This window comes from Physella acuta, unplaced genomic scaffold, assembly GCF_028476545.2.
Source record: "Physella acuta isolate Inbredline_101_S28 unplaced genomic scaffold, ASM2847654v3 ptg000064l, whole genome shotgun sequence".
NCBI lineage: Eukaryota > Metazoa > Mollusca > Gastropoda > Physidae > Physella > Physella acuta.
The window spans coordinates 398977-412454 of NW_026731584.1; positions in this window are offsets into that span (position 1 = coordinate 398977).

A 13478-nucleotide genomic window follows, 5' to 3' on the forward strand; every position below is an offset into this window, starting at 1 on the left:
ATTTTGAATACTGCAATATGTTAATTTCTTATAATAAGAACATTGAATTCCACTCCGCTTTTCCGTCACACCAATTTTATTTAAAAATCTAAAAAAAAAATTTTTAATTTTCTAATTTAACGCCATTACCAACGTTATCATCAATGTATGCCCCCCCCCCCCCCCCGCCTGTGTTATCTGTACAGATGACGTACCAGGGATGATGCGTCACGTCGTTAAATCCTCGGGTCGTGTGTTATCGCTGTTAGACAAACAAAGAAAAAACACCAGGGCTTGGGGTTTACTCTAGATTGTGAGGTCGTGAACTCGGTGTTGAAAAAAAAAACTTATCTAAAACAAACTTGCGATTGAGAAACCACTCGCGTTTTGACCAATTTTGTCGTCATTTGTCATGGCGGGTGTCACCTATATGGAACCTGTCCCAGTTTCACCTCGCGGGTATTTGCAAACGGTCAAATATAAAGTTTTGTTTGCATTCTTTTTATTTCATTTTTTTTAAGGCTTCTTTTCTTATAAAAATCAGGGCAATGTTGTTTCTTATCGCTGTTTCTGTACTGTCGATATCGTAAGGATTAGCGATAGAGTCTTGGCAAGATTTATGTGTAGAATTGATTTAAGGTAATGGTAAAATATACGGCAAGAACAGCGGTATCAGGAGTAGCCACAGCTTATTGTAGTTTATTAGAATACATGTTGCAGATAAGCATTTGTGTACGGAAGAATCTGTAGAAGTTGAATATGTAATTCAAATAGAACACACATTAATTTATATGTATTAATATACGTTATAAATTCATATTGATATATTTTTGTAAAGGGTGCCTGCACAATTTTTCTTATATTTAAAATGAACCGGCAGTTATAAACGTTACAAGACGCAAATAGTAAACTATTTGAGAATTTGAGAGTGGATTGTTTTACAATAACATGGGTTGAATGTTTTAAATAGCTTATACAATTAAAAATAGAAATTATATAATTACTCGCTAACTCACAAGGTGCAATCTATCTTGAATTGTTTCCTAAATTTATTTTGATCAAATAAGTTTAATTGATGTAAGTTATCTACTGTAGCTTCTTATAGCTTAATATTAGTTTTACAAAATTATTAACCCTTAAATGCATACCGGTACAAATCTGCAACATACCACTTACCTTCCCATAAAATATTAGCCTAAACATGTTTTATTCTGTGCATCGCGTTGTTTGACTACTACAATGTTAACCTACAGCTTGCGCATGTCTAAGTGACCTAGATTTGTTTTAGCGCCAAGCCGATCTCAAATGTGTGCATGATCACAAGGTTTTTTATCTCAGCATTTTTGGTTGGCGTTTCAAAGTTCATCAAAGTCAAATAAACTGGTTTTGGAATTTTAAAAAATATGTTTCTGACTACCTAAGGTATGTATTACATATTGTATGTGTTGTTTTGAAAATCAATTCGTAATTTTTTTTTTAAATCTTCACAAAACGTTGGTTGCAGTACTGCAACGTTATGCATGTTGACCTACTTTTGCACTTTTTTTTTTTTTACTTTATACATCAGCATTGGTGATTATATAGTACCTTGTTTTTCTTCTAATTTCAGCATAATCATTAAGAAATCAAAGGTGAATCAAGGTGAAGAATAATATGAAGTAGATGCTCTTGGTGATCCAGAGTATCTTCCTGGATCTCCTGGACTAGTGTGGACCCGGAATCTCCAGGACAAGTGTGGACCCTAGATATCCTGGACCAGTGTGGACCCTGGATCTCCTGGACCAGTGTGGACCCTAGATATCCTGGACCAGTGTGGACCCTAGATATCCTGGACCAGTGTGGACCCTAGATATCCTGGACCAGTGTGGACCCTAGATATCCTGGACCAGTGTGGACCCTAGATATCCTGGACCAGTGTGGACCCTGGATCTCCTGGACCAGTGTGGACCCTGGATATCCTGGACCAGTGTGGACCCTGGATCTCCTGGACCAGTGTGGACCCTAGATATCCTGGACCAGTGTGGACCCTAGATATCCTGGACCAGTGTGGACCCTAGATATCCTGGACCAGTGTGGACCCTAGATATCCTGGACCAGTGTGGACCCTAGATATCCTGGACCAGTGTGGACCCTAGATATCTTGGACCAGTGTGGACCCTAGATATCCTGGACCAGTGTGGACCCTAGATATCCTGGACCAGTGTGGACCCTAGATATCCTGGACCAGTGTGGACCCTAGATATCCTGGACCAGTGTGGACCCTAGATATCCTGGACCAGTGTGGACCCTAGATATCCTGGACCAGTGTGGACCCTAGATATCCTGGACCAGTGTGGACCCTAGATATCCTGGACCAGTGAGACCCTAGATATCCTGGACCAGTGTGGACCCTAGATATCCTGGACCAGTGTGGACCCTAGATATCCTGGACCAGTGTGGACCCTAGATATCCTGGACCAGTGTGGACCCTGGATCTACAAGACCAGTGTGGACACTAAGTCTCGTGAAATAGTGCAACGACAGGTGCAAATTCACATCAAGCTCAAACAGTTTGCCACAAGTGCAACATATATCTTTGTTGTAACAAGATCAACAACTGTCTTAAAAAGTATCACCTTACTACATAATGTTGCATACATGCAACAATTCGGATTTTAATTAAAGAACATGTTTAAACTAAAAATATTTATTTACTTCACTTTACTCTTCCTATACCCACCAAAAAAATATAAAAATATTTTTTTCAATCATTATTAAAAAGTCATGCATTTAAGGGTTAATATATCGACATTCAGGTATTATATAAAATTAGTACTGTTGGATGGCACACGTGAAAACTTATGTATTAAAATGCTTCCAGTACGTTCATACACAAACTCTACATCTTTACAATCCAAATGTGGTTACTGGTAAATTACGTAGACAATCTCTTTCGTCACTTTCTTGCACAATGTTTTACAAAGTCGGTAGTTCCAAATATTCCCCACAAAACAGACCATTAAGTCAATACTATAACAGGAAACAGACACTAATTATCGAAATGTGATTCGAGGTTAAGAACTCAAACCTGTTTATTTGTGGCTCTCTCTCATAATACCGTTCACTTGAACTATACACACAGATTTTTAACCTCTTTACCGTCTAGCGTGGCTGGTACCACAACAAAGAAGACACGTGACACGATCTTTTCATTCTGGGGTCATGTTACATGAAGGGAGGGTTTCCTTGAGAAATAGATTTAGTTGTCAGACAAGGAATGTTTGCTTTTTTTGTTTACAAAGGCTGTAATTCTGAAAGTCATAGATGGATAAAAAGTCATGTCATTGCAAAAATTAGTTCACAAAAAAAAATATTGTGTATGTTGTAAGTGCTAATTAAACAACAATTAGTTCGGGTTCTATTGCTTCAGCTTAGCGTATTTCTCAACTCTAGTAAAGTGGTATTTTGTAATATCAAGATAAATTCCTCTCCACACTCCCCACAGTAGCACAATACTTTGGCCTACCATGATAGCGACTTATCCGTACTAAACTTGGGCTTGTAGTAGTAGTACAGTGGTACCGTCTTTCAAAGCCAATTCAATTTACACAACTTAAACAAGGGTTTTTGAACTTCAAAGCTGAAAATTATTGTATTGGAGAACTATTATTGAATGGAATCGTACGCAAGCTAGAGTACTTCCATTAAAATTGTTTGCCTAACATAAACATATTCACGAATATCTTGGTCTTGTGATTAGAATCTTTTCTTCTCGGTGTCTTCTTACAACCACCAAACAAACCTTTTGTTACCGTTCAATGCACATTGAGATGTTTTCTGTTTATTATGGCTACCACATTAAGGACCTAAATTTGCTTGCTTTAGATTGGCTAAATTTTACTTCTTTGTTTAATAATTATTTCCCAATTCGTTCCTTGTTATTTCTTAAAATAAATCGATTGCAACATGTTTTACTGATATCGACTTATTGCAACATGCTTTACAATCAAGCAATGTTTGCAAAGGGAGCAGGGCATTAGCCCCCTCCCCCCGACATTACCGCCGGAGTAATTACCCCTGTCAACCCCCCCCCCCCTCGCCTAGTAGGACATTACCCCCACCCCCCGGACAGGGTTAGGGTTAGAGTTAGGGCTAGGGCTAGGGTTAGGTTTAGGGCTAGATTTAGAGTTAGGATTAGTGTAAGGGTTAGAGTTAGGGTTAGTGTCCGTGTTAGGGTTAGGCTAGGGTTAGGGTTAGGGTTAGGGTTAGGGTTAGGGTTAGGGTTAGGGTTAGGGTTAGGGTTAGGGTTAGGGTTAGGGTTAGGGTCAGGGTTAGGGTTAGGGTTAGGGTTAGGGTTAGGGTTAGGGTTAGGGTTAGGGTTAGGGTTAGGGTTTGGCATAAACCAATGTCTAGCGTTGGTTTTGTTTTTGTGTTGAGTTTTAGGCTGAGGCGAATGCTTAGGTTTTGGTCTTTTTCTTAAGGTTAAAATTAAGGTATTATATAGGTATAGAATTCTAGTTAGAGTAGGGATTCTAACTTGAGACGGGGGGATTAGGGTTAGGGTGATGGGGGTGTAATTCCCCCGGGGGGGGGGGGGTAATTGACTGGGGTAATTGCTCCTGAATGTAAATACGGGTGGGAATGTCTGGGGGGGGGGGGGGTGGGTAATGTCCTGTAGTCGTTTGCAAACACGGGTTGTCTCTATGACCCATTTGTTTACATCATGAGTTTCCTGACACAGGTTTTTCCCGCTAGGGGCACGTCTGGTGTGACGAGCTCTACCAACATTTGTTGACGTTTGTGTCAACAAGTGATTGAATTCACCCCCAACACCCTCGTTTTTATGTGTTTGCTCGTTGCCGATATCATTTCTCTGGAAAAGTTATCGAAGTGGATTTTTTTAAATTATTACAACGCTTACATTAAAGATAATTTTATTTTCCTAATATGCTTAACTTTGCATTGGTATATTTGTTAACCAATATCAGTTCTTTGGAAAAGTTATCGAAGTGTTTTTTTATCACAACGCTTACATTAAAGATAGTTTTATTTTCCTAATATGCTTAACTTTGCATTGGTATATTTGTTAACCAATATCAGTTCTTTGGAAAAGTTATCGAAGTGTTTTTTTTTATTACAACGCTTACATTAAAGGTAGTTTTATTTTCCTAATATGCTTAACTTTGCATTGGTATATTTGTTAACGTTTAAGCTGTTTTCACAAATAACCAATCTCATTTACATGTGAATTGATTTACTATGCATACGTGTTTATTGGATAGCATTGCAATCTTAAATATGCCTTAGTCCCAAATGCCGCTACGTACTAACAACGTAATTTTTCTTCGCCGATCAGAATTCATGTACAAAACTTTTATATAGTTTTACTAGACTGTTGACGATTTACTTGAAATTTTTAAAAAAAATTGATTTTAAAAATAAATATATTCGAGAAGATAAAAATCATTTTTTAAACTGAGTTAGAAGTGTAAAATATTCAGAGACGTTGGCATACAAACCAACGATGTTACAATTTCTGAGTCCTAGACGTCCTTAAAAAAAATTGTAAGACTTTTACGTCCAAAAACTAACCATGACAAAAACTAACCATGACAAAAACTAACCATTACAAAAACTAACCATGACAAAAACTAACCCTGACAAAAGCTAACCATGACAAAAACTAACCATGACAAAAACTAACCCTGACAAAAGCTAACCATGACAAAAACTAACCATGACAAAAACTAACCATGACAAAAACTAACCATGACAAAAACTAACCATGACAAAAAAACTAACCATGACAAAAACTAACCATGACAAAAAAACTAACCATTACAAAAACTAACCATGACAAAAACTAACCATGACAAAAACTAACCATGGCAAAAACTAACCATGAAAAAAACTAGCTATGACAAAAACTAACCATGACAAAAACTAACCATGACAAAAACTAACCATGACAAAAACTAGCTATGACAAAAACTAACAATGACAAAAACTAACCATAACAAAAAACTAACCTTGACAAAAAACTAACCATTACAAAAACTAACCATTACAAAAACAAACCATTACAAAAAACTAACCATAACAAAAACTAACCATGACAAAAACTAACCATGACAAAAACTAACCAGAGCAAAAACTAACCATGAAAAAAACTAGCTATGACAAAACTAACCATGACAAAAACTAACCATGAAAAAAACTAGCTATGACAAAAACTAACCATGACAAAAACTAACCATGACAAAAACTAGCTATGACAAAAACTAACCATGACGAAAACTAACCATTACAAAAACTAACCATTACAAAAACAAACCATTACAAAAACTAACCATGACAAAAACTAACCATGACAAAAACTAACCATGACAAAAACTAACCATGACAAAAAACTAACCATGTCCTATATACACCCCACTTCAACCTGTCCGCATGCTCTCAAGAGTTATACAAACTTCCTGTTTAGTGGAGGCAATCAAATCTATTTTAAATTATGATTTCCCTTCAACAATTTTATAGTCCTCTGCCATTTATTTGAGTACATTACACTACTCTTATCTCGCTAAATATGTCAAGATTTTTTAAAAATTACAGATACACATTATGTTTTATTTATTTTAAGAACGCTGATTTGTCTTATCAGTTGCCGTTCTGATTTTGTCCCACTTGAAACAAATATTACGAGCCGACCCGCGGCGTATCATACGCCGTTATTTAGTTGTTTTATTTTCTACTTTTCAGTAACTCATAATTTGTGAATTCGACAGCACCACAGCTGCCACTGACAATTTTTGCTTTAAAACACTATCAGTAGGTCGTTAAGGACGATACTACCCCCACCCTCCTTTCCCCCAGCCCCTTACCCCCTCCCCCAGTGAAAGCAGCCTCCTCTTAGTTACCTACCCTAAGTTTAAAATCGTTTCAAACTAAATTATCTGCCCCTAATAGCCGTCACTAAACCCGGCTTTACGATTGTAAACATTTAGCGTGAACCACAGCTCACCAGACCATGTAGGGGTGGGGTGGTAGGGAGCGCGCTTACAGCTTGTTTTCTAGCGTCTCCGAGAAGAGAATTATATATATAGATTGGACGTAGCTTTTCTAGAATGTCTATCGTGTGCTGGAAATTCAACGCTATTTATAACTGACCAGTTGTTGTTTTTTAATTATCTGATAATTTAATGTCCACTCTTCTTTAAAACTTAGTAACTTGACCGATAATTTTACATTTGGTGATTACGGAGCAATGTTTTCGTCTATAAAACTATTTTCAGTTAATTTCGTATTTAGACATTATAAGTAAAACAACAGTACATAACTATCCTGAAACTGTTAACTTAGTTGTTTGTTAAAACAACATTTAGTGTTTTAGTCCAGGGGTTTATGTAGCGGGGGCTTATGTCGAAGGGTTTTTGACCGGGAGCCTAAAACAACACATGCCAAATCTAGTACTGGAATTAATAATAGCAATCTGATAGAAGTGTTAAAAGGTGTTGATCTGGTCCATTACAACCTATACAGTCGCGATTTCTTTTTTCTAAAAATCGCTTTCTGTAGCCCCACGATAAATCTTACACAGGGTAAGTGAGCACTGCGACAGTTTGTCTTCGACTTTAGATCTACCGATAGTCATGTTACGTTAGTTGGATGTCAACATTTTAAAAAGTTTTTATTTAGCGTCTGTTGTTGATATTGGTGCAGCATAAGAAAACTCATAAAAATGATAAAAAGAGATGAGTCATTTTAACACGTCACTCTCAAAAGATGAGTCACATTAACAACACTTCTTGTGTTCATGAGCGAACGTCAGGCACGCTTTTAAAAACAACTTTTTTTTGTTATTAAAGTATTTAAAAAAAGTGAATTCAGCGCCATTTGTCTGATTGAAAGTGTTGAAACAAACACAAAAAAAACATAAACTTCTCAAAAGTAGGACTACGCGGTGACAATCGATGAATTATTTTTAACATGTTGTTATAACACCCTGCACTCAGTTTAAATTTGAGTCTGATTTTTTTTAACCACAGATAAGGCTCAGCTAACAATCAAATCGACAGAGGGACCGCGATTCACATTGATAAGAGGAATTAACGCACTCCGTGATAAGGGGAACTTACAAACAGAATGTTAAGTGGGGTCAACGGTCAGATTTACAAGGCACTTAACAAACACGATTACAGGAGGGGACTCACAATCACAAAGATAAGGATAATATACTGTCACAATAAGAGGTATTGCGACACAACATGGCTGCAAGCTACAACATTATGCGAATAACGAGTCAATAATATGATCACCAAAATAACAACAACAAAAAACAGTATTACACACTGTACTACACACTAATTTGTACTGTATTGGTGCCCGAAAGATTATCGTCTCAGCGAGCCGATGATCCATTTGAGTAATGTCCATTCGGAAAACCAACGTCACGGTAAAGCGGTATTTGGGCAGGCATATCTCGGAATTTGTCGATCCCCCAAACAATTTTGTTCTTTCTTTTGTTATTTATATGTTATGAGTTTGAATTGTAAATGTTTACTGTATAAAATGAAACGATTGATTTTTTAACATGTAAATTAATATTGTATTACATTATTTGTATTATCTATCTCTTGCTTTAAAATTATTTTTTTTTATTTACTATCAGCATTAGTTTTGTCAAGTCAGATGTATTGTGATATGCCTTGTGTTGTCCTGGATTATTATATTAGACCGAAAAACCCAACAAAACATTCTAATTTTATTGTAATGCCGTCTACTTGGCTTTCGAGTATTACATCTTTTTTCAACAGGCATTCTCTCTTACCCTCCCCATAATTCTCTTATAAGAACGTTAAGGGTTCAAGCTTTTATTCATTAGCTTGACAGACCAGAACAGGGTAGGGAATCAAATAATTCTCTCACACATTTCCCCAGCCCCTAGACTCGAGATTCTCCAGAAGAAATTTTCCTCGCACCTCCTGGTTCTGATATAATCTGCAGTACCGTCAGTACGATTTACGGTCTCAAGCTTTAGACTCGAACTTAAGACTCTTGGGCAGAGTTTCTTCCAGACATCTCTTTGGGGTAGGGGGGGGGGCAAAGAAAGTCTACCGCCCCCGCCCCCTCCGAGCGAGATGGAATTTATATAATAAACATATACTTTTACTAGTGTCCGCCCCCCCCCCCCCCCCCCCACCCGGAGAAAAATGTCTCGAAGAAACACTGCTCTTGGGTTTTACCTCTAGACCACGTCGTGCCCCTTCAACCAGCATTAAACCGAAGCTTAGTATTACATGTTGACAGTTTTATTATTGTGGTAGTTTGAGTCATGACCTTTAACCCGGATGTTGGATAGAAGTTCACTAGTCAGTGAATCAAGACTAGCGAGTTATGACAAGTACAGGAAACGGGTAAGTGATTTTTGAAGGTCATGCTAAATGTGACGTACCTCACTGACGCAGTACGCTAAAGTGATCCTAAGGGTCACGTTTTACGTGACATCAAGCAATTGACTCAGTCAAATAAAGTGAGGATTGAGGATCGCGTTATATGTAACTTGATTCGATAACAAAAGTCGTTAAATCGAGTATAAAACATGCGGCAATGCAGTGCTTATAATACCTCCATGGTACAAACAAACAGGTGCATGTGGGTCGGTGTTTTAATAAAACACCCAGGTGCAAGAGTTGGTGGTGGTGGGGGTGGGGGTGGGGGGGGGGGGGGGGGTCAGAAAGCTGTACTTAGTCGTAGTGTTTCGTAAATCTAGAATAATGACTAAATAAATGTCTGTTATCGATATGTTCGTTATTTGTTATTTGTCCTCTATTTATATAATATTAATAGTGGCTACAGAAGGATACAGACCAGTGTTTCTTCCAGACTTTTATCTCCGGGGGGGGGGGGTCACTTGAAATTTTCGGGGGCGAACACTGTTAAAAGTATATAAGTGTATGTTTTCTATATGAATTCCATTTCGTTCGGGGGGCGGTAGACTTTTTTCGGGGGGGGGGGGGGCTTAGCCTTCCCCCCCCCCCCCTAAGAGATGCCTGGAAGGAAACTATGATACAAACTTTACAAAAAGGACATAAAAAACAAAACTGAGTGACCATCAATTATTTAATGAATTTTTTATTCTTTGTATCACAATCAAAGCGTAATGTGAAACACATCTTTGCGGATTTACAGATAATTTTTTACTTTTGATATACTCATTTTAAAATAATTTTAAAAGAATTAGTTAATTAGCGTTAAACATGTATAAACAAAAGTAAATTAATTAAGATAAACAAATTGAAGTAAATGAAAGCTTTCACTCATAAGCAAATTATTAACTAAGCATAAATCAAACCTATATTAAGCATATTTTTAAAAACAATTAACATATTTAATATTAAGCTTCATAACATAATTTATGTATCAGCATTTTTAGATACGTTAAATTATCTCATCATATTTTTAACTTTCGTGTCCGAGAAACATTGGGTGCAGTTAAAGTAGAGTTAATCTGTTCCAATGACCACGGCATACCGCCTTTCTTTCCCTAACGTGAGCCAGGTACCCATTAGAGCTGGGTGGGCTTAGGTACGTACTAAGGATTTTAGCTTGGGAATCGAACCCGCGACTTTCGGGTTACCATTCTAAGCTCTCCTTCCGACTACGTACACATTAAATACCTTATATCCCGTTTTAAAAAAGCTTTCGAATCAGACAAAATATTTTCTTTCTGTTACTCAGTACGGTGGTCGATACCATACCCAGCCTTCTTTGGGCACAGCCCACTACATTATGGACGTGGGTCACTGACCACAATGTGTATGTATGTGTTCAATACATAAGCTATACATAAGTGTATGTCACTAGACACAATGTGTCTGTATGTGTTCAATACACGAGCTATACATAAGTGTGTGTCACTAGACACAATGTGTCTGTATGTGTTCAATACATAAGCTATACATAAGTGTATGTCAATAGACACAATGTTTCTGTATGTGTTCAATACATAAGCTATACATAAGTATAAGGTCTCGTGTGATGCACTTGTGTTAAGGTCAAATACACGACACCCAATGTCCTATACTAATCTGATAAATCACTTTATAGTTTTATGATCCTGGGTTTTATACGGAAATAAAACAACCCCCCCCCCCCCACCAGAATACACTTGAACGTGTCATAATCTGTCTGTCAGATAAATGTCACCTTCAACACCCTTGAGACATGTAGGACGTCATGTTTTTAAAATTCCGGAATTTTTTTTTATTCCACTTTGTTTGCCTTATTTTAGCTTCAGCTGTGTTGTATGGCCGGGCTATCATGGTGTGTAACTGTATGTCTGTGTTTAGTGCGTGTGTGTGAGTGTGTGTGTTTGCGATATAATGTGTATATGTGTATCTGTGTGTATGTGATTGTGTGTAGATGTGGGTGAATATGTGTTTGTGATTGTGTGTCTGTATGTGATTGTGTGAAGATGTGTGTGCACGTGTGTGCGTACATACAGGTGTGTACGATTTGGGGTGTTTGTGGGTGTGATTGTGTGTGGATGTGTGTGTGTTGAGTGTGTGTGTGTGTGTTGAGTGTGCGTGTGTGTGTGTTTGAATTCTTTTGTGTCCGGGTTAAATTTTTATTCATGTGTCTTCAACTGATGCTTAATTTTGATGTATGTGTGTTTTATCCTTCTTAAGCTTATTTGAAATGTCCTTACTACAATTCTTTTTATTAGACATGTGTTGGTATTTTACTAAGGGAGTGAAATCATAAAGTGATCAGGGGAGCTAACATATATTTTTCCCTTTTCACACATTTGAATGAGTTTGTGATAGTCTCTAATAAATATACCTGCTTGTGATGTAAAGGTAATTATGGATATATAAATGGATGTATGTGTGTGTAGGTATTAGTAAGTCTGTGTAGAGGGGGGTCCAAAACGTTCTCCCAATTCATATACGCTTTTCATAAACACTTTAAGATTATAACCCATAATTAAATAGATAAAAAAGTTCTGAGAGTAGACAGTGATTTCTTATTATTTCATGTTTGAGAGTTATAAATATCTTCGAACACCAAAATGAACAACGTATGTTGGAAGCATGGAGTGTATGTCAGGGGTCGGCAACCTGCGGCTCTTTTGATATCAAGATGCGGCTCTCCAGCTCCTTGCACAAACACTAATAATCTTAATAAAAAAATAAAAAATTTGAAATAAAAAGAAGTTAGTAGCTCTTTAAAACCAGGGAAATTTTGAAAATTGTAACTTTTGGCTCTTCCGCTTCAAAAGGTTGCCGACCCCTGGTGTATGTGTATGTTTGAGATACAGGACTTGTATGTGGATGTGTTTTCTCAAAGCCGCCAATACCCCCTCCCCCCACCTCAGAGTAAGATTTGGTGTGAATGTAGTGTTTTTATCACTAATGACACCACACAATCCCCACTCCAAACAGAACCACTTTCCAATCTTAAGCTGAACACGCTCTGTAGATGGGTGTATAGGCTTAGCTTTCAATGAAGCCACTTAACAGTAACTACTACCACTGCTGTTTAAGCTGGGAATGTATGTCTACACTTAGAGCTTAAACGCATGTTCGTCTAAACACATGACAGTGTTTGATAACATGTCCCTCAGCGTTGTGTTAAGCGTGTGCGTGCGTGAGTATATTTGGTGTGGACATTTGTTGTCATTCACCCACGTCATCAAGAATTGAAACTCCCTTCACCGTTATGTTGGTTGTAAGTGTATGAATACATCTTGTGTGGAAATATATAGTCACACACCCAACGCACAATTCCCCTCACATTATGTTTCAGTGTATGAATACAAGTTGTGTGCACTATGTTGTCACATATCCAACCCACAGCTCCCCTCACATTATGTTTTAAGTGTATGAATACAAGTTGTGTGGACTATGTTGTCACATATCCAACCCACAGCTCCCCTCACATTATGTTTTAAGTGTATGAATACAAGTTGTGTGGACTATGTTGTCACACATCCAACCCACAGTTCCCCTCACATTATGTAGCAATGTGTATGAATACAAGTTGTGTGGACTATGTTGTCATACACACAACCCACAAATCCCCTCACATTATGTTGTAAGTGTATGAATACAACTTCTGTGGACTATGTTGTCACACATCCAACCCACAGTTCCCCTCACATTATGTAGCAATGTGTATGAATACAAGTTGTGTGGACTATGTTGTCATACACACAACCCACAAATCCCCTCACATTATGTTGTAAGTGTATGAATACAACTTGTGTGGACTATGTTGTCACACATCCAACCCACAGTTCCCCTCACATTATGTTGCAATGTGTATGAATAGATCTTGTGTGGACGTATGTTGTCAAACACTCAACCCACAATTCCCCTCACATTATGTAGCAATGTGTATGAATACATGTTGTGTGGACTATGTTGTCACACATCCAACCCACAATTCCCCTCACATTATGTAGCAATGTGTATGAATACATGTTGTTTGAACTATGTTGTCACACATCCAAGCCACAA